This window comes from Mastigoproctus giganteus, chromosome 12 (assembly GCF_048544385.1).
Source record: "Mastigoproctus giganteus isolate SK-2022 chromosome 12, ASM4854438v1, whole genome shotgun sequence".
Lineage (NCBI taxonomy): Eukaryota > Metazoa > Arthropoda > Arachnida > Uropygi > Thelyphonidae > Mastigoproctus > Mastigoproctus giganteus.
The window spans coordinates 137642341-137664374 of record NC_143586.1 but is presented as its reverse complement, the minus strand read 5'-3'; the positions used below and the strand labels follow the sequence as shown (position 1 = coordinate 137664374).

The 22034-nt window shown below is 39.2% G+C and overlaps 1 protein-coding gene across 1 annotated transcript in view; it reads left to right on the top strand.

Annotated features, from left to right (window-relative positions):
- Positions 1 to 430: 430 nt before the first annotated feature.
- The window catches only part of LOC150077450 (LIM domain only protein 3-like), a 155589-nt gene continuing 133985 nt past the window's right edge, over positions 431 to 22034 (top strand). The window contains exon 1 of the mRNA XM_090386826.1: positions 431 to 637. The gene's annotated coding sequence lies outside the window, so the exon portion shown is untranslated. The remainder of the gene's footprint in view (positions 638 to 22034) is intronic.

Below are 22034 nucleotides of genomic sequence, written 5' to 3'. Positions count from 1 at the left end.
CGAACAGTATGGAAGAAACAGCCACCAAACGTATCAATCATATTTCACCAGCGCCATTACCATATCGGTATACAGAGAGCCACCAGCTATCGCTACTCCTAGCCATCCTTTCCTCGCCGTATCGCCAAAAAAAAAAAAAAAAAAAAAACTCAGTCCGTACCACCGGAAAATTTCTACGTCACCCGCAACCATTTCTTTGGAAAGCTAGGAGGAAAAGTTAAGGGGGGGTAGAGACAAGAATCTGCAAGCCAGAATATCATCCGTACTCACCAAGCGCAGCTTCGGACGTCCAGCCCCCCTCTGTGAAAGCAAAACGCATGCGCAGAGGCGACAAAAGTACGCTCCATCGGAAGATAAACTACGGTAGCGGCCTGACAGCTTCAGTTGGCAGCAGTTTTCGGTGCACGTGAGGTGGCACGCGGGGACTTGTAGTTCACCACGGCGCGTGAGTTCGACGTTTCTACCGCGTTCCGCTCGGAGCTCATGATCGGCAGCTGAATAACGCAAGCGCTCTCAGCGCCCTCTTTCGACACCGATATAATGGATAATGTGAGTGGCTCTGTGAGGACTGCTGTTTATCTAGGAAGCTGGAGAAGTTTCTGAACATCCCGTTACCGCTAGCTACCCCTCACCCAAGGTAAGTCGTTTTCTTATGTTTCCGCTACTGCGAGGCACTTCGAGCAGCGATAAAAATAACGCCGTTTACTACCTCTCGGTTAAAACGCTAGCCACCTCAAAAGGTGCTAATGTACAACCGAATTAGAGAAATCATCGGTAAGAGGGCGAACAGCGACCGCTACGCTGTAGAACCATCGCGGAGTTAAACAACCCTTTCCCGAAAAATTTTGTGGCCCAGGCGAAGTGGGCAATCAAGTCGCTTTGATCGAATACTTGAAAATGGGTGAAGGATTCAATTTGGGGGAAAGTGATTTGCTACTAGAATGGTGTTTAGCAACAGGAGGGAAGTTGAAAGGGAATGAGGGACGCTCTAAAGGTTCGAGTTCCTTTACACAATTAACACTTTTGATAAGGGTTTAGAGATTAATTGAAGATCCCCCTTTGGTAGGGGGTGAAAGTTAACTTTTATTGCCCATTCATTACGAGGAAGATGTCCGAGATGGTGGAGTGGAGTAGAATATTTAGAATAACTACAAACTGACCACAGTCTATCTAAGGTGTTAGCCAGCTTTCTTTGGATGAAACTCCCCTTACAATTTCCAAATCAGATAACCATGCGACCCTAGTCTGAGACCAACTAAATAGTCCAAACTTCCGTAGTTGGATTCGCTTTTGTATATAGATCAATGCTCATCAGCCATTACCTCGAATTTTCACTAATACATGACACCGCTATCAACACATTCTTCAGCAAGTACCGAAACTAATTCTACATATTTTGGAACAATCACTGACGGATTTTCATATTTGATTACATGAAGGCAAACCTATAAAAGTTAAATAAAATTAATCATTTTCAAGCTTATCTGAGCAAATTGCTTCTGGTTAAAAAAAGAAAAGAAAAGAAAAGAAACAGTGTAAAGTCTTGAGTTTTAGCTTAAGTATGTCTATAAAACTGTTTATAAAAACACACCATCACATCTGGCAAAGTGATGGTGTGCCACCCCAGGAAGTGACGTTCTTCAATTTTCTTTTTCTTTTCTAGATGTATAGTAATATTATTCTACCATTTTATTAACTAATTAACTAAGATTTAATTAATCCACAAAACATGCGTTTTATTTTATTTTTTATTCTTTAAAATATGCGAGTACTTTAAACTCGCGTAGTCCGAAATACAGAATTAATGTAGTACAGCATTATAAATGAACGACAAAACTAATCGGAAATTAATATTCTCATTAAAATATATTTATTTCTAACGTCTGCCAGTTTAATAGCCTTTACCTGAATAATATCGATATCGGTTGTAAAATACGACTTTATGAGCAGACGAAATTTCGAGAAGACTGACAGAAATATAGAATTTGGACGGAATGAACTGCAACAATATACAATTTGGACGGATGAAATGCAACAATATACAATTTGGGTAGGATGAAATACACAATATACAATTTAGGAGGTTGAAATGAAACAATATAGAATTTGGACACTGTTTAACGTTTTCATGTATTCGACAAGCTGTTTCAAGCAGAACACTGATCTGGCACATTCAGTTGAAAAGCTTTTCAATTGACTGCTAACGTATAAAAGCCTTCCTACTCTCTCTCTCTCTCTCTCTCTCTCTCTCTCTCGAGCATGCCGCTAAAGTATGTATAGAGTTATGGGGGTTGACATTTAATTAGCAGCAGCAGCTAATCGAATCTCTACGACTATCCCATAGACTAATGTGATATATCAACAAATGCCTGTGCAGGCCAGAGCCGTATGTTGCTAGGCACTAATAACTCTTCTGTGATAACAGGTGTTTTGACTACACTTGGAAATCTCGTTACGATGCGTGGATGTCTTCAAATTTATGAAATTAAAGAACTACAACTGAAGAATGTCTGACAAACAATTACGTCTTTATTTATTTATTATTTTTTTTAATGATGATTCCGAAGAAGAAATTTTTTTTCTAAATGCATAATACTTCAGTACAGTTAAGCAGCGAATTCATTATTAAAATAAAAGTGTCAGTATTTATTAAATATTTCTTAATGGAATATTCTGTGACTCAATTATTTGCGAGTTTTCCTAGATCAACATCTAGTAACGTTCTTTCGCACTTAATGTGGAATTGTCAATGCGGTAACTGCATTTTAATCTATAATGTATCAAATTAAATATTTTGCGCTTCTTTTCTTTCTAAGAATCGCGAATATTCATATAATAATTTTGTTTGTTAGCCACTTAGACAATTACCCCGAGTTTTTTCGGGTTCGCAGTTTATCAAAAAGAATATTACCCCGAGTTAACTCGGGCTTCATGGTTTTCCAGTCGAAAACTCATTTTACTGAGTCCAGTGGTTATATTATCTTCTGTATAAAGTAATTTGGTGTACCCTACTGATATTCCATCATCAAGACGTGGTAATGAGTCATTGACACTAACTTTCCAACCATCTTACTGGACAAATCCAAGCCTATTGAGGGCCATACTTGGAATATCTTGTCAGCTCAGATTTAAGAATTTTGGGACGATGGAAACAAAGAATTTACAAAAAATAGTCTCGGATTACTTTAATCTATGGTTAATGTCACGGTGTTTCTTCATTTTCGCAATTGGGCAACGTTTTTCAATTGGCTCTATCGCGTCTGATATTTCAAGACAAAATTTAATTAATCATTTAACCTTTTTAAAATAATTAGTTAAGATGAGCTACCAGGATAAGTTAAAATTTTACACTTTACGGGGAAAAGAATTTTGATAAAAACTTCACTTTAATTAAATTAAGACAATCTATAAAGAAATCCATCCAGTCATTCAAAGAACTGTGATCTTAGTAGAGGAAAAATACGATGTAATAAGTGAACGTAAGAAAATTGGAGGAGGAGTTCAGCGTAATTAGTGGCTGGAAATCCTCACTGGAAAGGTGGATAGAATGTCGTGTGTCAGCCATTCTGGTAGAACTCAAGAAGAGAGACAATTGGGAAACAAAATAGTAGCCTAAGGAGAACAGATTTTAGAATATGTCGAAAAACAACCACAAGAAGTAGAATTTTGAAGAATTGCTCTTCTTAAAAACATCTTCTGAAAAAGGAATTCCCAAAAAACTTCAGTTTCGATCTTTTTTCGCAAAACGTGCGCTTGACAATTTACATACCTTTGATAATAACGAGTACCTATAAAACTTAAATGCCATACCTGGAAAACGGTTCACTGATAATGCAGAATATTTCCCTTAAGTTATAAACATTTATCTGTAAAAACAGCAAGAGTTCGAAGTAATCTTGGCTTACTTAAAATGTATTCTCTAACCGAGATTACCCTATAAATAACAAGAATAAATCTGCAGCCATTGTCAATCCATTGCAAGCCTCCTCAACAAGTCATCGTGAGGGAATGGACCATAATCTGCCGCTCTGTTCCAATGTGGATTGATATAATCGAACATATTTAGCAGTCAGGTCTACTCACAAAGCGTGTGCTATTGCACTCCCGCTCCTGACCACTATGGAGACCGATATTATGGACAATATTTCATAGCAAATAGTTCCACTGTTAATGGTTACAGGCAAAGGAATCAGAGCTGGAGTGGATGGAGATCAACAGTTAATACGCTTTTGGAAATAGAGAAATTTTAAGCTTGAAATCAGCATTTTGTTGATCATCTGCGTTGTCTGTTCATGCTGGTTTTCTAATTGCTGGATATCCATTGGTGAATTCTGTTGCAAGTGCTTTATTGGCTATAACCTGATGCGTATTCTCTCTTGTGCTTTACTTGAAACGCACAATGGGGAGCTTACTCTGAAGTGATTTATCAGTTATGGTGATGCTCTGGGAGTCTGTCCATCTCGTGGAGTCTTCTGAGGCTACATTGTAACTTCAGGTAGTTCTGTATATTATATATACAGCACAATGTGAGGTAATTAGTTGATTGATATCTGGTACATCTGCTATGCGTGTGATTCATTTAGCCATTGGGAGCAATGCATTATCCTCTGATTTCGCGTGGGTCTATCGAGTTCTGTTATGGTCATTTCAAATGATTCACCATGCTTTACGCCAATATCCAATAAAGATGGATATTCAACAGAGTAAAGAGACGGAATGAACAGACAAAGAGGGATAAAGATAATGAAAAATAAGGGACGTTGGAGAAGTTGAAGATCGAATACGAATGAAAGTGACTGAATGAATAAGATATATACAGAAATGTGCAGAGAATTGTCAGAATTTGAGCTTGACCAATGAGAACATTAGCGAGACATATTTCTAAATTATTCCTTCTAGATGTTATTGAATATCAGTCGATGTCTTTCTTTATTAAAGCAGTCCGCGTTGAATTGTAGACTCGCATTTAGGGCAACGTCTCTTCTGTCGGCTGTTCCGGCTGGAGCTAAGTACTTAAATGTCCATCAAATTTTACCTCATACATAGACAGACACATACGCCATCCTTGAGTACACCATAATCTACGGAGAGCCGTAAATAAACACCGAAACTCGTCTCGCTATGCAGGTGATAATTGTGTCGCCTGCATCGTATGTGTCAGGACGGGCAGATCTTTGTGAAAGTGCTTTCAGTTGAGACTAAGACAACACGCAGCCCATGCATTATGCGCGAATACTGGGATAAATAGAGATGCTAAAAGATCCCGTTCTGCTTAACATGTTGGATGTACTCGGCTCCAAGCCGTCGACTGATTAATCATACTTTGCAGTAATCAGATATTCCACTCGTGGAAAAATAAATACTGCAGATGAACTACTCCAATAAACTCCTCTTTCTTTCTATTAGAATGCTGTGGTGTTACGGATGCTGATATGTTTTCGGATGGGTCACCGAGCAGTTGAAATTACTAATTTATTACGTGAATAATTTATATACCACACTGTACTTTAGGAATCCCACGTTTCGTTAGTTTTACACTTCTATGAATGTGTCTCTGGAGAGGTTGAAGTGTCTCGAATGTGTTTTCATTTAAAAGCTATTTAAATTTCAAAAAATTTGAGAAGGAATTATCTTTAAGTCCCTCAAAATCCTGAATCGATTGAGCCGATGGATATAATATAGATAAGATCTGTAGACCCATGGAATTGGTCCATCGACAGACTAACAGAAATATTTCAGATGGTGTCAAAAATATATCATGACCTAAACAGCGAGATAAGTCCAAAAATATATTAACCACACTCTGCATATGAGCAAAGTGGATAGTGAATTTAACAAGTGAAATGATAAATTTACATTCATCAGTGCACCGAGTCATAGGGTTCATCGGAAAAACATTTTCAGTCTACTCGAACCTCAATGACATGAACTCTGAAATTTTGGCAAAGTCCTCAACACTAATAAGGATGCTTTCTGTTACATTCACGAGAAATAAGATATATAAGGGCTTCCGATAATCCAGAACTTCAGACATGATGTGGTATAAATGTTATATTAAAATTACTACATAATGGTGTACAACCATAAAACCTAAGATATCAAGAAAAATATATTTTGCTGTCCAACTACTTTTCAAACCTTTTGTGACAGAGTATTATTATTGTATTACTCGATTTATTGAGTTTGAAACCAAATATATCTCTATTTGCATGAATTTTCAAAAGCGAGGGCCAGTCCCCCATAATGGGTGTTTAAACATCCACGACATCCAAACAACTCTCAAACGAGCTCTCGCGATGTTTACAAGACTGGTGTAACGCTTTGTGGACTCTAGAGAAGACCTCAGCCAGTGGTGATTTCTAAGAGGAGGTCAATGCGCCCCAACTGGTTTGCCTAAAGCAATCCAGATGTGCTCATCAAACTTGTGTCTCGAGACATGTCTGGCCATTCCGTCTGATGAATATCCTCACTTTGGACTCAAAGATCTCGTCCGTATACTACTGAGAGGTGGCTCCCTCAAATACACCGAGATAGCTTTTCATTAGAAAGACATACTTAATAACCTGGTTACCTTTGGTGCACAGCGCGGCCGGGATACGTCACGGCACAGATTCTAAGCAACTGAAAGGTGTCCAGAGAACACCTTTCACTCGACGCTCCAAGAGTAGAGTAACCCATGCGTCGACCACGCTGCACCCTCACTATCGCCTAATATTCCTTGACACTGGATCTAGGCTTAGAACCGTTCTGAAATTTCCCACATATGTTCAATTGGTTTGAGATAGAATAAGGATAGAGGAAGAAGAAATGGGGACACGCTTGCGGAACTAGCCATATACTGCAGCCCTATGAGACGGAGCGGTATCTATTGAAAGATGCCTTGGTAGTCTGGGAAGACGGTTACTATAGATGGGGTGGCTTGGTCGAAAAGTGATGTTCCCTGCATGAGTCTTTAGGGAGATGCTGATCGATAAATGCCTGGGAGAGTCTTCATGGGTGTCCAAGCCCAAACACTCCTGACAGCATTACGCTGCTCCGATGACCTGTACAACCTTCTCCGCACAGCGAAATTCGATAGCCTCACGTTGAGTACATCAAACCTATCCATCTGAACAGTGCAGCTGAAAACGCGATACATCAGACTAGGCAACCCGTTTCCAGCCATCCACTGTCCAGTGGGTACTCTCCCATGCCCGCTGTAGGTGCGTATGATTGTAACTGTTTATCGATAGGGATACATTCAAGTAGACTATCGGTGCTAGTGTTCGACATTAATATGGTCCACGTTGTAGGGGTCATTGAACCTAGTGTTGTATTGCGTGACCAATTTCTCTACGGCACGTCTGTTCCTCTTGACTGCACGTTGGACCCTTCTCTCTTCCCTTTGGCCAATACCTTGTGGCTGGCTCTGCATGGGACCTCTGACTGGTTGTCCTTCAACGGTTGATCCACTCTTGATGCACTCGAGACATCTGCGCGAGAACAAAGGCAGCCGTGTCTTCACGCGCAACACAGTCTGCTGAATTCTGTATTAGAAGGCTCTGCCCTTGTATAGAGTTACGTGTAGATGGTGGTACGCCATGCGCGAATTTATGGTTGCCGTTGCTACTAACACAAATGTATATCAGTGCACGTCGTTTGACAATTCTTTATGCATCGCAAGACCATCGGAGAAAAGGACTGCTGCTGTGGTTCCATTCCTAACGTTAGAGGGATAGATAAGTGCTTTGCATTTTCTGCAGACGAGATGACATCGAGAACCAGTTCCCAGACCGAATCTGAATAATCTGCAAATAGAAAGTCAGTTTATTGATGGTGACTCCATAGACAGGGTTTTCTCCACTATCATACAGACTCTGTCAAGAAAACTAACCACGAGCCGTATAGAATCCCCTCCTCACTTTTCTTAAGTGTTGTTTGTATACAGTGTCCTTGAAACTGTCATTCTTGTGGCAGCTAAAAGCTTTCACGTTAATATTTACCTGCCTGTTATCTTCTTATGATGTCTCGCTGTTAGGACAACGTCATTCTCGAATGTCGTAACTCTCTTAGTTGACTTTGAACTTGCTTTAGGGACGCCTCTCCTATCGCCTGATGTTGTTTCTATAACTTTAAATATTCTTGATACGTTTAAGGCTCCTTCCACCTCTTTTTCAAACTTGCATGCCATCACCTGCTGATAACAATAAACTGCTTTGAATCTTCCAAATGTCCACACAATTATCACGAAAAAGAAAGAAAAACAAGCGTCCGGTGTACTTGAAGCACTTCATAAAGTAACATGATCGGGTGTGTTATATTTGGGAAGCATACCAAATTATCCCATGTCTTCCGCATAGCATCGCAAGGGCTTCCACAACACCGGTTTTGAACCAGCACGCTAAAAAAAACTTAGTGAATCATTAACTGAAACAGTCGGATAGAAGTGCTTTATAGAACGATGGATCTTGGAAGAGGGAGGGTGGTTTGAAACCTGCTTTGTGTCCGTTGTTAACAATGGAAAGTTGTTACTAGACATTTACAATACGTATAAATAGAAGTATACGTAGAATGAGTTCGAGATAAATAACAAACAACGAATGTCGTGTCCTACGAGCACCATATTTACACTGTTGTTTTAGTGAAGGAAAAATCGTCAGTCCAGATTTCTTCAATTCTTTGCTTGGTACGGTGTTTTTATGTGTGTGTGTTTTTCCCCATTTTCTTTCTTTCTTTTCTTATTCTAGAAAACTCTGCTCCACTTCGTCTGCCGTTGTCAGAAGTTCCTAGTCTAAATATCTTCGACATCTCTCTCGACAGGCGACACACCATGTTACGGGGCCACGTCTATGGCTAAGCGAAGAGCGGAGCCTCTCGCATCGGCGCGAGGCTGTTGTCAGGATAAATCAGCCACCCCAACGACACGCCGTCACAAAATGAAACGGCTCTTCCGCCAAGCGATGAAAACTGTTGGGAGCGTCAACAGATGCATCCCTGCGAGTTTTTGCCAATATCGGGGCTATGAACGTGCTGTAAACAAGCCACATCATCTGACTCGCTGTTGAACGTTAAGAGTTTAATCTGGATAACCCCCACTCCTCCCCAACCTCCAGGAGTGTTGACACGAGGTCAGAGAGCGTGACGGTCTGACTGAACGTAATCTTCCATGGTGGGATACTTCAACGCGACCTGATTGTAGCTTAATAGCTATAAGTAGTAAGATTTATCTAGGACTTCGGGATCGTATTGCAATGTTGACACACTCTGATGGCGAGCTCCACCATGATGCACCCCACTTACTGAAATAGAAAGATGCCTGCCATCTTTTTGAAGCTTGTTAGCATCTCATCAACCGTTCTAAGTAAAGATGCGCTCCGTATCTAACTTTAGAGTGCAGCTTGTCTTTCAGCTGGGTCATCTAAATAGGTGCCTCAATAATCGTGTTATATTCTTTGCAGATCAACAGAGCAGTGAATTTCCGAACGTCTAAAAATTCATACAAAAATGCGGAGGAATTTCACCATCTAGTAAATTACAAGAGAAGTTACTAGGTTCTGGAGAAATAACTACATTTTTCGAAATGTAGTGATTTGACCACAAGAGGTTTTTTCCTTCTTGTTTGACCGCAAGAGCTGAATTCCCATTCAAAGAAACCAGCTGACTTTGTTGTCATGTTTGATTTTCGTATCCGTGCTCTGATTAAACGAGGAATTTTTCTATTGAACACAGACATTTTTCTTTTAGACCATACCTTAATAACCATCTTTCATCACCAAATAAAATCTTCCGCAAAATATTGCTGTTTTCTTAAACTCTACTTGTAAGATCAGAACTCTCCATTGCTGTATTTGTTCTTTGCTTAAAGATTCTTGAACTATCTTTGCTTACGCCCAAATATCTTAACTCTTCAGCAAATGGATGTAAAGATCTTCTGAATATACCAAATACAATTTGGTGAATAATATTTCGCTGTATGCAATAATTTCATCAAATAGTCGCACACAACGAAAATTTTTGGGCAGTCGACTCTTGTTCTATATAAAGATTTGTTTGTTCCCAATGATGCTCATTCACTTTTAAGACATAAAATAAAAGCCTGTTCCAATTTTCCACTCCTGTGGCAAGCAGCAGACTAATCCGATTCTTGCATGAATATTGTTAATGTACGATGAAACATGTCAGAACATGTTTTCTAGGGCCGCGTTCCCAATCAACCACCAGAAGCTGCACAATAAAAATGAGTCCCAACTGAACTTTCGGGCAGCACATGAGATAGCTGCCAGAAAGTTCAGAAGGGTCACCACGTAGAAGGATTAGGTTTGAATTCTTGCCGGCCAAAGATTAGAGATTTGACAGATGACAATTTATTGACTTTTCTAGTGAAGATTGCAAGACAGGCAAGTCGACCATAGATTGCATCGAAAGAGATCTTCTTAAGATATAAGTGCCTCGTGATCTTAAACTGTCTTGTTGTTAATTCGGAACTACACCTTGGCTCAAAGGAACATTTTAATTGTGAGATCTAACTGGGTTCACATTTCTACAAACAGGTGCGCAATTCTTGAACATTTAATGGGGGCTTTTTTCCTTCTTTGCGTGGGTGGGCAGCCTATGACCATTTTAGAACTTTCCTCCCTCTCTTCCCAGATTAGTTTCACACCATATCAATAGCTTCCTGTTTGTTACAACATCTTACATTCACCGAGAACAATACATTACCCAACTTATGTCCCGGGTCACGCTCTAAACGTAAATTATGTTTTCGTTCATGTATTTTGGGCATGCCTACATCAGACTTCCTTAGAAACGAACGTGAGTCAGCATTAAAAAAATATCCGCTATCAAATGACCACCGGGTATTTTCAGAACGTGTTGATGGGTTTTCTGGAAGCTTCTTACAGGGTTGCGGGCGTTGAGAAACATTTGATATGTCTGTAACCTACAAACTCCACGTATTCTGGATTGGATTTCTTTCTATGACTGTCTCGTGTTTTTCTAGTAATGAAAATGCTGTCATTTAATTCACACAGAATTCCTATTTATCCTAACAGGAAGTTACAGAAGATTTAAATTCAAGTTAATGTTAAATTTCTTTGAGGTCTGATCAACAGCTCTATACTGTGTATTAGCTAAAGTGTAATAAGATTTGAAGGGGTGTATACACGAATACAACTGTGATACTATTAAAAAGTAATGTGAATAAGAATCGACTAATGGAATAATTATTCATTCATTTATGAAAATGTTCAGATAATACTGAAAAGCTCAATATTTCAGAGAATAAAGTACAAGCTTTGATTTATGAAACACTTAAATGTAAACCAAGTAAATCTATAAAAAAATAATCGCAATTAACCTATAATAAATAATTTTAAAATAATTTTATAAAAGATTTTAACTAACGAAATCTAAGTGTGTTTCTTTCGGATATTATTTAATTTTTTATTTTTAATAGTTATTAAACGCGAATATATTAGGACACCATTTTATTTTCTTCCAAAATATCATCTTTAAATCTATACTATAAAATTTTTATAGGCTATGGATAGTTGTCTTCCGTTTGAATGTTTTGAAACTGAATTTAGAAAACTTACTTGTCAGTGTAGAATTTATTTTTTAAAATATGAGGAATTACTTTTTGGGGAGGGGGGGCAGTAAAACATTTTATTTACTTAGTCAGGTCTTTACCCAACCATAAGAAACCTTTATCCATTCAGTAAACAATTTACCATTCATCTAAGACCACAAGAGGTCAGTATATTGTGTCACAATTTTTGTTGGTTTGCCAGTTTGATGGAAAAAATACTCAAGACCGAAAGAATCCTCCTGTTTCTTCGAACAGATTCGAACCCAGATCGTTTCCAGACCGTGTGGAAGTACTGCTAAACGCGAGGACTTCAGCCGCATAAAATCAATCTAAGAAATATCTGTCTTCCTTCGAGTTTTTATTTAAATCAGTTTCTTCACCATTTCGATGGAAAACCAGCAAGATAAAATATTCCTTCCAGTATGCTGACTCCTCTCTGTTAAAAATGGCCCGTTCTATATTCCTGTTCACAGCCTTCCAACACTGCACGTAAAGTTAACACAAAATTCAATTTTTCTCTTTGTACTGTCCCTTCGTCCCACCGGTTGTCACGTTTTCAATTAATTATTTAATTTCTTTTCTTAATTCCTAACATTCCAACATTAAGTACTGCACGACACATTCTCTCTCTCAACGCGAAAGACAAGCATGCATTCTCTGTTCCCCCCCTGTTGCTAGATAGCTTTGTCTGTAAAGCAACTGGACTTGCTGTACTTTCTATTCACTCAGGAAATCTGTCTGCCCACAACTTTTCTCATTGTGTTCTCAAAAAGCAAGGCGAATAACAAACAGTAAAAATTTACAAAATGGCATCCTTTTCTGGAGTACAGGAATGTCCAGGAATTCCAACTGAGTTGAAATATTACACGGATTTGTTTTTCACAAGAGACAAATAAGAAAAAAAAAAGGGAAAAAGTCGTTTCTCTTATGACCTTGTGAGAAATTTTTCAAATTATTTCCTATTCATTCTGAAAACGGTCTGATGGTGCGGTTTTCTTCTAGGTATTCCAGATTTCTGTTCTCAAAAACATAAACCGATATCTGTGCGCTAATACGTTGGATACGCGCTAATTGAAGGTACTAACGCAACCCCAATAAACTTCGCTTTGAAAACAAAGAAGTTTAGCATAAAAATGCAATCCAAGTCGGTGGCACGAGGTCAAAATTTGCAGTACAAAAATAATCCCCATAAGCGCAAACATAGAAGGATGCAGCGAGCTGAAATACAGCTCGGTGAGATGATTCAGATGTCTACACCTCAAAAGAACATTCATCATTCCCCAGAAGTATCGAGATGGTGTTCAAAGCATCCATGGCAACATTTAGCCATAAAAAAGCCACGCTTTCCAACTAATGTGCGCAAAGGATGTATGAAAAATATCCCCCTTGATTAGCGAACACAAAGAAGGGAGTTAAAGCCCATAGAATTTCTTTGGTTCAGTAATCCTCTGCCATGAATAATGATGGCAGACGGTGATTTTTAAAGAGCTCACCTAAAGTTCCTTTGGAGATCACAGCCAAGAAAGATTGAACAAGATTTGTGGAACAATAGACTTTCTGGAGTGAGGATTTAGAATAAAACCGAAATTCAAACCACTAAGAGAGGTTAGATCCTAAGCCTGCTTTTTTTCCAAGCCTTTCAACTCCTGAAGGTTGCTTTCCAGTATCGATCTAAGATAACCGTTAGTCTGAGAATCGTTTTAAAGCTCCGAATACGTCATTTCCTTTAAGTGATTTAACAAGAAGGCTCTCGTTTTTCTCAAATGGATTCTTTACTGATTTTGGTATATTTTTAATGTCGGTTTCGTATAGTTTTTGGGAGATATAAATTATTTCGGAATATTCAACTTACATCGATTATTTCAGGACCATTTTTCTCTTTGTCAACATCTAGGAATTCAAATTAATATAGAGCAGTTATCTTTCCATAGTTTCTCCCTAGATCTATCACTTTTCGTCACTTGAATGCTTTGCATGCAGCCGAGTGAATCAAGAAACCCATTTGCAATCACTTTAGTGTTATCGGCCACCCACTTTCTTAACATATCAGTTGATTATTTTGCGTAGTTCCCTATTGAGCGATCTCTGTAATGTTTTATTGCACCTCTTCTTTCTTCGTACTCTTTTGCGGCTTTCTCGGTTAGGCCCTTGAAAAGTAGCTGAATACATAGAATGCCATTAGTCACTGGACACCATCCATCCATTTCAGCTGCTGCTCTACGTGGAAAATCAATTTTTTTCTATCTTATTTCAAGCATAAATGGATTTTTTCTGTTTGTAATCACGAGTGGTTTCCAATATCCTTTTCTATAATATTAGAAGTATTCGAAATATCCACGCATCTCTCTTTACCACTCTCTCTCCCCAATGCCTTTAAGGGATCGCATTTTATATTCTGTCTTTGAAATCTTATTGTTACCTTAAATGATTCCCCTTAAGACATTTCAATATTTTTTCTTAAGATCCACTTTGTTTTCTGAACACATTTTTCTCAACGTTGCCTTCCATTAAGGAATTTTATTTTCAAATCTTATGCCGATACAATGTACCATATTAAAGAGTTTAAAATACATCGTAGATTAATGTTTAAATTTTGAATTCGAAACAAAAGTAAATCGAAGTGTAAAAGAGCTTTCTTTTATGTTTAAATTCGCATAAATAAGTTCAAAATATGACCGCTCAGTGGCAGCAACGCAAGTCATTATGTACATTGGTAATGTGTCACAAAGGTCCTCCTGAACAATGTCCCTCACGATTAACTGCTCTCTTAAAGACGCAGTACTTTGGGTTGGCTGAGACATTACTCTAAATTGCGATTCTAGCAAATCCTAGGCATACAGAATTGGGGAAAAATCAGGGGACCTAGCAGAGCAGAGAATAACGCCAACATTGCAAAGAAACCGTTGAGTATTGCCTGTTGGAATGAAGGGTTATGAAACTATTCAAGATGTTCAAAAAGGACAGACTTAAGTACAGTTTAAGCGCAACATCAACTCGTAAGATTGGCGTGAACAAGAAAGAGGTGGTATCATAAGATATATCATCCCATATCATGATTCATAATCTTCAGTTTGCTTCTGTTGAATATGAAGCATCTGTTGAACATGTTCCCAATTATCCAATGCCCTCACTCTGGTGCTTCTCTGGTTAATCCAGAACTTTGACAGCAGATGTATTCTGCTACCCACTTCACGATTTGGCCTTTGATGGTATGGCCAAATTGAAAACACGACTGCAGTCCAAGGATTTTAAAACCTAAAAGGCTACATGTTGTTCTGGACTTAAAAATGTGAATTAATACAAGTGGATACACAGTTTACAAGTCATTTGTTTCACCCTTAATTAAGATCATTCGGACTACGTTTTTTTCTCTAATAGGGGGAGAGGGAATAGAGTTGAATTCTTTACGTATCAGCGGAATTAAACTTTTATCTTAGTCCGTTTTTCTTAGGCAGACAGATAAGAATTGTCTTGAGGGTAAGACAGTTCGTCATAGCCTAGTTCCCATTATACAAGAGTTCATACTTGTGACTACCTATAGCAGATATTTGTGTACAGCTTTTAGGCAGCTCGTAAGGTATTGTGTTGTCGCGTGAAGGACAGAGAGTACCTTTAGTCATACTAGGCGAGCTAACAGACCGAAACAAAGGACCAAGAACTGCAGTAACATATTTCCTTTCAATTTTCCTCCAATTTTCTGCATCAACAGAGCAGGTAGTTTAATCAATCATGGCAAAAGATTAGCAACAAAATGGGCCTTTGGAATTTGAAGTAATTTAAAATTATTCCGTATTATGAACTCCCTACTGCGCTTACATTAACGCTAAATGAAGCATGGTTAGAACGATTTGGTAAAAAATCACACTTCCTATCGGGTGACGTTTATATAGGGGTTAACAGGATGCGAGTCTTCAACAGAAGCGGGGTGAGAGGATACCAGATGGAGACGGTTTTCTGCAGTTACTAAGTATGGGGAAGCAATTATGTAATGCACGCGGTAAATAAATACAGTCTATTCTCGTAATCAACTACCTCTTGATGGAGAAAATCGCCAACTCCCATTTATTCTACAGAACAAAGATGAATTGAGAAGTTTAAAAGCCTCGGATAGGAAGGAATATTTCACAGGAAGTCTAATGAAAAGAGTACTTGGCGTTTGTAGTTCATAATAACACGCAAACTAAAGAATATCCATCTGAAAAGGTCTTTGGCTGAGTCTCGCGAATTGCTGTGATCAGCGTGTGTGTTCTAAGGCTGGTTTATCTGTCTGGATCTGATAAAATCATTAATTTCTGCAGAATCATTAATGTCAACACACACCCACAGAAAGTCGTTGGGAATGGGGGGCATATCATCAGTAGGAAAGATATATCGGCGTAATGTAACCCCACGACACCTCCACACATGCATGCAAGAGTCATTGTCTACTATATAGTCCCGAATCTCTCTCTTGGACTATTTGGGCAAGAAATTTACAAGGGTATGTTCATGGAGGCTGGAATACGAGTGGCTGCGAGCACGCACGTATTCAATAAATGGGTCCACTCAGCAGCTTCCATCCCCCTTGACACCACTGTCCTGTTTTTCCAATTAACTTTCAACATAAACGAAATGGATCTTCGATTGCCGTAGTCCATTCTCAAGCAGATCTGTGCCAGTGACCAAAGGTAAATATGCAGCACTGCCAGATGTACTTCATCTACAGTAACGTTCAAGTAACTCCTCTGGTGTACAATGGTGGTCAATGTGATCAGGAGACCAAAGCTAATCAACGGCCAGGCGTGCAAAAGACTTCTATTTGAAAATGCAACGAATTATTACTGAATAATCTATAAATTAATCGATGCTTCAGTTCAGTTAATATCTGGCCTGACATAGCCGAGTGGTCAGAAGCCAAAATGCAGTAGTAAACGCCATTTGAGTGGACTGGGGGTTCTAGCCCATGACTGCTAAATACGATTAACGTTTGTATTGATGATTTATTGTAAACCCTACTGACCTGGGGGTCGTGCCGGTGTGTAAACAAGAACAAAAACAGAAAATTAGGCTTAACTAAGCCTAAAACATGACATTCTTTTGTTCTTAACCATTATGGTCATACATGGTACACTGAAGAATGTCTTGACATCTCCATTCAGAGGTACCGTTATGTAGGGAAATCTTTATTAGGTTAACTTTCCTTCTGCCAAAGAAGGCACCGAAAAGGGAGGTCAAATTCCAAACACCTTTCTTGAAGATATTTTTAAGTCTGGCTGTAGTTCCGTTCGTGGTGGTCCCTTTCACTTTTTCTCGCAAAGGCAAAGAAAGCGCTGTCTGACAAAGGTCACTCTGCGCTTTAGAATTTTTTCTCTTTCTTTCTTCTTTTCTCTTTTTACAGACAGGTCCCTAATGAGCCCATTCTTGACAGTGATGAACATAACAATGTGGCTAACAATCAACCTACGGGAAGACTGACAAGTCTCACACACCTAAGCCGCATCACCACACACCCTTAAAATAATTCCTCTGCTACGGAAGTGACAACAATGTCGACTGCACCGCCTCAGGACGCGACCTTTTTTAATGATCGAGACTCGACCGGCTGTTGTGCAGACTTCTGAGTTGGGTTGTTAGTTGTGTAGTAGAGACAAAAACCTAGATTTGATCTTAACAAGGGAGGACATAGGAGAGTACCAATGAGTGAGGGAGAGAAAGACAGAGAGACAGAATAAAAAGGAACATGTCGCATCACCCTCGAATATACAAACACGCTGACCAAAAAGGAGGCTGTCCGTGAAAAGAGTGTAGGCTTAAAGTGCATGCACCTGTAACAATAGCCTTCATTTGGGGCCCTCCGAGCCGTCACTGCTGCCCTTCATCCTCGCAGCTCTATCACTGACAGCGGAGCGCGCGCTCTTATTTTCCTCCAATTAATGGCTGCCACACACACGCCCGCTTCTGCCCCACTAGGGTTTTTCATCAACTGGTGGCTTCTGTTATCCTCGCTATAACGAGACAGCTCTCTTTCTCTGCCTCTTCACCGGGCTCGGGTTACAATGTGTCTAGCCTGTCGATGTTACCACTAACTGCAACAGCGCCATCTGTTCCGATTTCTACACCTTGCGCGTTGCGATTTTTTTATGCACTGAGAAGATATGAATGATGGTGTAAAAGGTGCAAAATATTGCCTCGTATGTAAGGCAGAAAGCTAATAAATCTAATAGGTTTAAATTATGTGCCCTGGTCTTCTTCTAACTGCGTTTTTAAAGACATTCGTGTGTTAAGGGGTTTGAATAAATATCCAACACGCTGGAATAATAATTGTTGCTCATTCTTGGCAAGTGACCACTCTCTTAAACGCTTCCAGAATACAACAAGTGCACAGTAGCTTAGGTATCCTTTTTCGGGCCCGGAGGCAAAGAACATGTTCGGGCCCCTACTAAATTAATGAAAATTGCAAAAACAGGAGACAGCTAAAGACGCCGGGCCCGGAGGCAATTGCCTTGCCTGCCTATATGGTAGCTACGCCACTGCAGGATTTCCAGAAAAGGACTTCAAAGGATTATCAGCTACATTGATAACAACAAATTTTATCAGTATTATTCAAAACTCTTTCTGTACCCCCTTGTGGCTGGAAAAAATATCTACTGACGTTGTCTTCAACACAGGCAACTGTTGAAAAACAGTTTCCAGTATTTTAAAAGACTTCAGGAGATTCATTAGTCCTCTGGGAATGCTTCTCCCACAAATCTAAAGCCTGCATCTTATAAAATTCCACTGCAAGCACTTTATATTATAAATTACAGTACTTCATACAGGTTTCTGGAAGCACTGAATCTTATAAATTGACATTGACGTGGACTTTCCTGTGTAGATTCCATGCTACTGATCCCAAAGAGAGTGTAGATTTCAAGTGAAGACGTCAAAGCGCCCACTTCTGTAAAAATTGGATGTCAAGAACTTCACAGCGATCATAATCTTGAACTGGGGGATAAATGGCACGTGATTGAAGTTGAGATAAGTCATTTCAGATCACCCACTAAAGTATTTTGTCCAGAGAATGCTGGAGCTGCTAGTTGATGATTCGAGATTCTAGCGAACAATTGTGTCGTCAAAAAATAGTGCAGCATGGACTTGTGGAGTGGAAACCTAACTCCTAGAGATTAAAATGTAAGGACCTTGTGGGATAGAACTCGAAGAGATAAAACCATGTTATGTTTTAAGCAACCAAATCTGTCAGACAGTAGTACATTGTGCCTGTTAATTGCTGGTTCTTTCTTTCTGGACAAAAACCATGCAATCCTCGCCTGGAACCGACTAACTCAGCCACGTTGTGAAAAATGTTCAAAAATCCTTCGCCACATCTACGGATTCCAACTAATCATTTATCCACCCAGTGTATAAAGATCGACGGTTATAAATCACCCTAACAAAGTACCGAGAAGTTTCCCTAATTCCCGCACCATTTCATGTTTTCATCTAGAGCAGTTGTTCTCAAACGTACTTGAAGTCCACAACGTCAAAGTTAATGCTTATCTACTCAAAGATGCACATAAGATATGCACGTTTCAATTTTGAGAACTATATTTATCCTTATTTCTGTTGGTGTAATTTTGAAACACCCTATATAGAGCTTATGTAGGCTGTTCCATGATGTGATATACAATCTTCAGGAGATTACTTTTGTTTGGTGATTTTGAGTCGCAAATCTTTTAAGAATATGTATCCAATTCTCGTGAGTTATTGAGCCATGAACATTTAAACCTTGGCCCCCTCAGTGCTGTCAAATTAATTAATGATTTAAGGCAATAGGGAAAATAAATACCGCTACGGGTGAATTCATTTGATAAAAACTTGGGAAGCAAGCAGGTGGAAGTGATTTCGATCTGCTCTATTAGTCTGTTGATAACGAGAGTACTGGAAAACTAAAAATATAAGACCTATAAGGTTAAAGTGCTTATTAACCGTGATAGACCCTAACCCTTTCTCTTGTATCAGGGCATGTCTTATTTTTTATACTATAATATACTTAAACTACATACTGGAATCTATAAAAAGCTGTAAGACAAAGTATGGATGAAGAGGGTATGTGGCATAAAGTTTTGGGGGGCAGTACTGGGGTTCGGATAAATTGAAGGGGGAGGGGAGAGGAGGAAATACCTAAAGGAATCTAATCCCAACCATCCACTCAGAAAATTAGCTGCCTACGGATGATTACCACTGTCCTCAAAGGAAAAACAAAAAATGACCAATTTTTCTTTTGAAAGATTAATAGCTTGTCTGGCAATAAGGCTAAAACCTGCAATTACACACACGGATAGGAAGAGGTGACAAAGTAAGAAAGGGTGGGGGAAAGAGAGTAGAGGGAATGCTCTGTCAGAAGCAGAATAAAACTGCGGCGTTATACTGGATGCTAAAAATATATTTTCAGTTGTGAATGCTCGATGTATGAGGTGGATCAGTATTCTTCTATATCAGACCAAACTTCATCACAGTTTAATTAGGATATGACGTAATACAGGATATCCGGATGTAATGCGTGATACTTTAGTATAACATCAACTGTAAGGTCTTTATTAACATTATTTATTCAATGATCTCGTTTACGAATAGAGCGATGGGACAATCTTGAAAAAACATAAATAGAAACCTTTGCAATTATGCTGCCATATATTGTAACCCGCACATTTCCGGATGGTAAATAAAAACTTGGAGCTAACCTCTATCACCTTGAAGTGGCTTCAGGTTTGTATCATGTACTCTGTTCACACATTGATGCTTTAGTTTTATAAAGGAAACTTGTGGCCACTGTGTATAGAGACATCTTAGGACAAAGTGTGAACTTGAAGAGATATTTATAGTGTTTGGAGGAAGGTTACGAGAAAAGTAAGATTTTGAACTTTGCCTGTATCACGTGCAATTCTCAGAGTAACATAATGTGACCATTGAAAATAGTAATGTTGTTTTATCCTTTAAAGAAGCCTGGATCGAGATTGCCAATCTAATAAACAGCTTTAGGGTGAACACCAGTAGAAATGATTTCGAATATATATTATAATTACCTCTCTACCTCCTCAGAAGCCATTTTCCAACATTCAAATCGTTTCACCTAGCAGCAGACAGACCTCTTTGAATATTGCACGAATCTTCTGTGACGCGTATCTGTTGCCAAGGTTCTAGAGCCACGAAAAATTGACAAATCGGTCATTTGGTCAGCTCCATGCCTCTCCAAATTTTGCACGGTATAAGGAATGTCATAAGTTGTAAGTATAGGTGAATGGTTAATTGAAAGTACAGAATTACTTGGGCAGTGTATCCTTAAATTCGGTAATGTTCCTGAACTCCTGAAATCTTTTGACCCCTATGGAGCCGTCCCGGATTAGGAAAATTCTATTAGTAAAAGACTAAAATAATTCTGAGTTATGGCCGTCCACTGTTGTCCTTTGAAGCATGTTGTCTTCAGTGATGTCAGCTGCCCGTTGTAAACGTCGAAACAGAACGCAACGATACAAAGTGTCTCGTTTCGGAATGGAAAGCGATTATGGGCGAACGGTTTCCAAACTAAATCACATTGAATGACCCTCTTCAATGCTGGTACAAGAGGTCATTCACCTGAGTGCACCTTACTCTGACAATGAAAGGAGCTACAGAGTGAACTCACCCACAACAACCGTATATCTATGGCCATTATTGAAGGTATTCTGACCAATCAATTGATACGACCAAAAAACCGCTTCTTCTGCCATTGATAATTTTCATCCAAGACATATATTCCAGCAGCACAGTACCCAACGTTACGACAGTGTCAGGTTACGTTCCAGGTCAAAGAATTGCAACTTTGACCTACAAGGTCACACGATCTATTTCTAATAGAACCCCACCGGGCCATCATGGGCCTTGCAATTCCCTTAGCTAGCTCATGCTATTGCCAAGCGTAGAGCACAAGTGCAGCAAGTGTGGAGAGAAGTCCCACAGGGTGATATTCGCTATTTTCCTGACTCGCTACCACGATGTACAAATATCGCTGCCCTTGGGGACTATACACAATTAATGTTACTCGTATTCTAAGAATAAATGAGTCCACTTTGACTTGCAAATGTAATAATTTCTTCCTTGCGTAGCTAGCCACCTGTTCATAAGCACCGTTTGAGCCTGAATGCTGTAGGTACAATAAACTCCTGGGCGGGGCAATCTTAATGGGGTATTACGATGAAGCACATGACCTGGGTAAATTCGATAGTTTATGCAAAACAAATTAGGCAATGGTGGTCTTATGGTTTCCGATCTTGGGTGTAACAAAATACGCTGACATATAAGAATAAATTCTGACTTAATCGAACTACCATTCCTAGGAATAAAAAGATGAAACAATTCAAAGTTTGACTGCAGAGTTCCATTATAGAGGCTTGGTACTAACAAGCTGGCTTTTAGGAAGGTATTCTCCAAAGTTTTCGCCAGTAGATTATGCCATTGGTAAGTTTATCTAGAT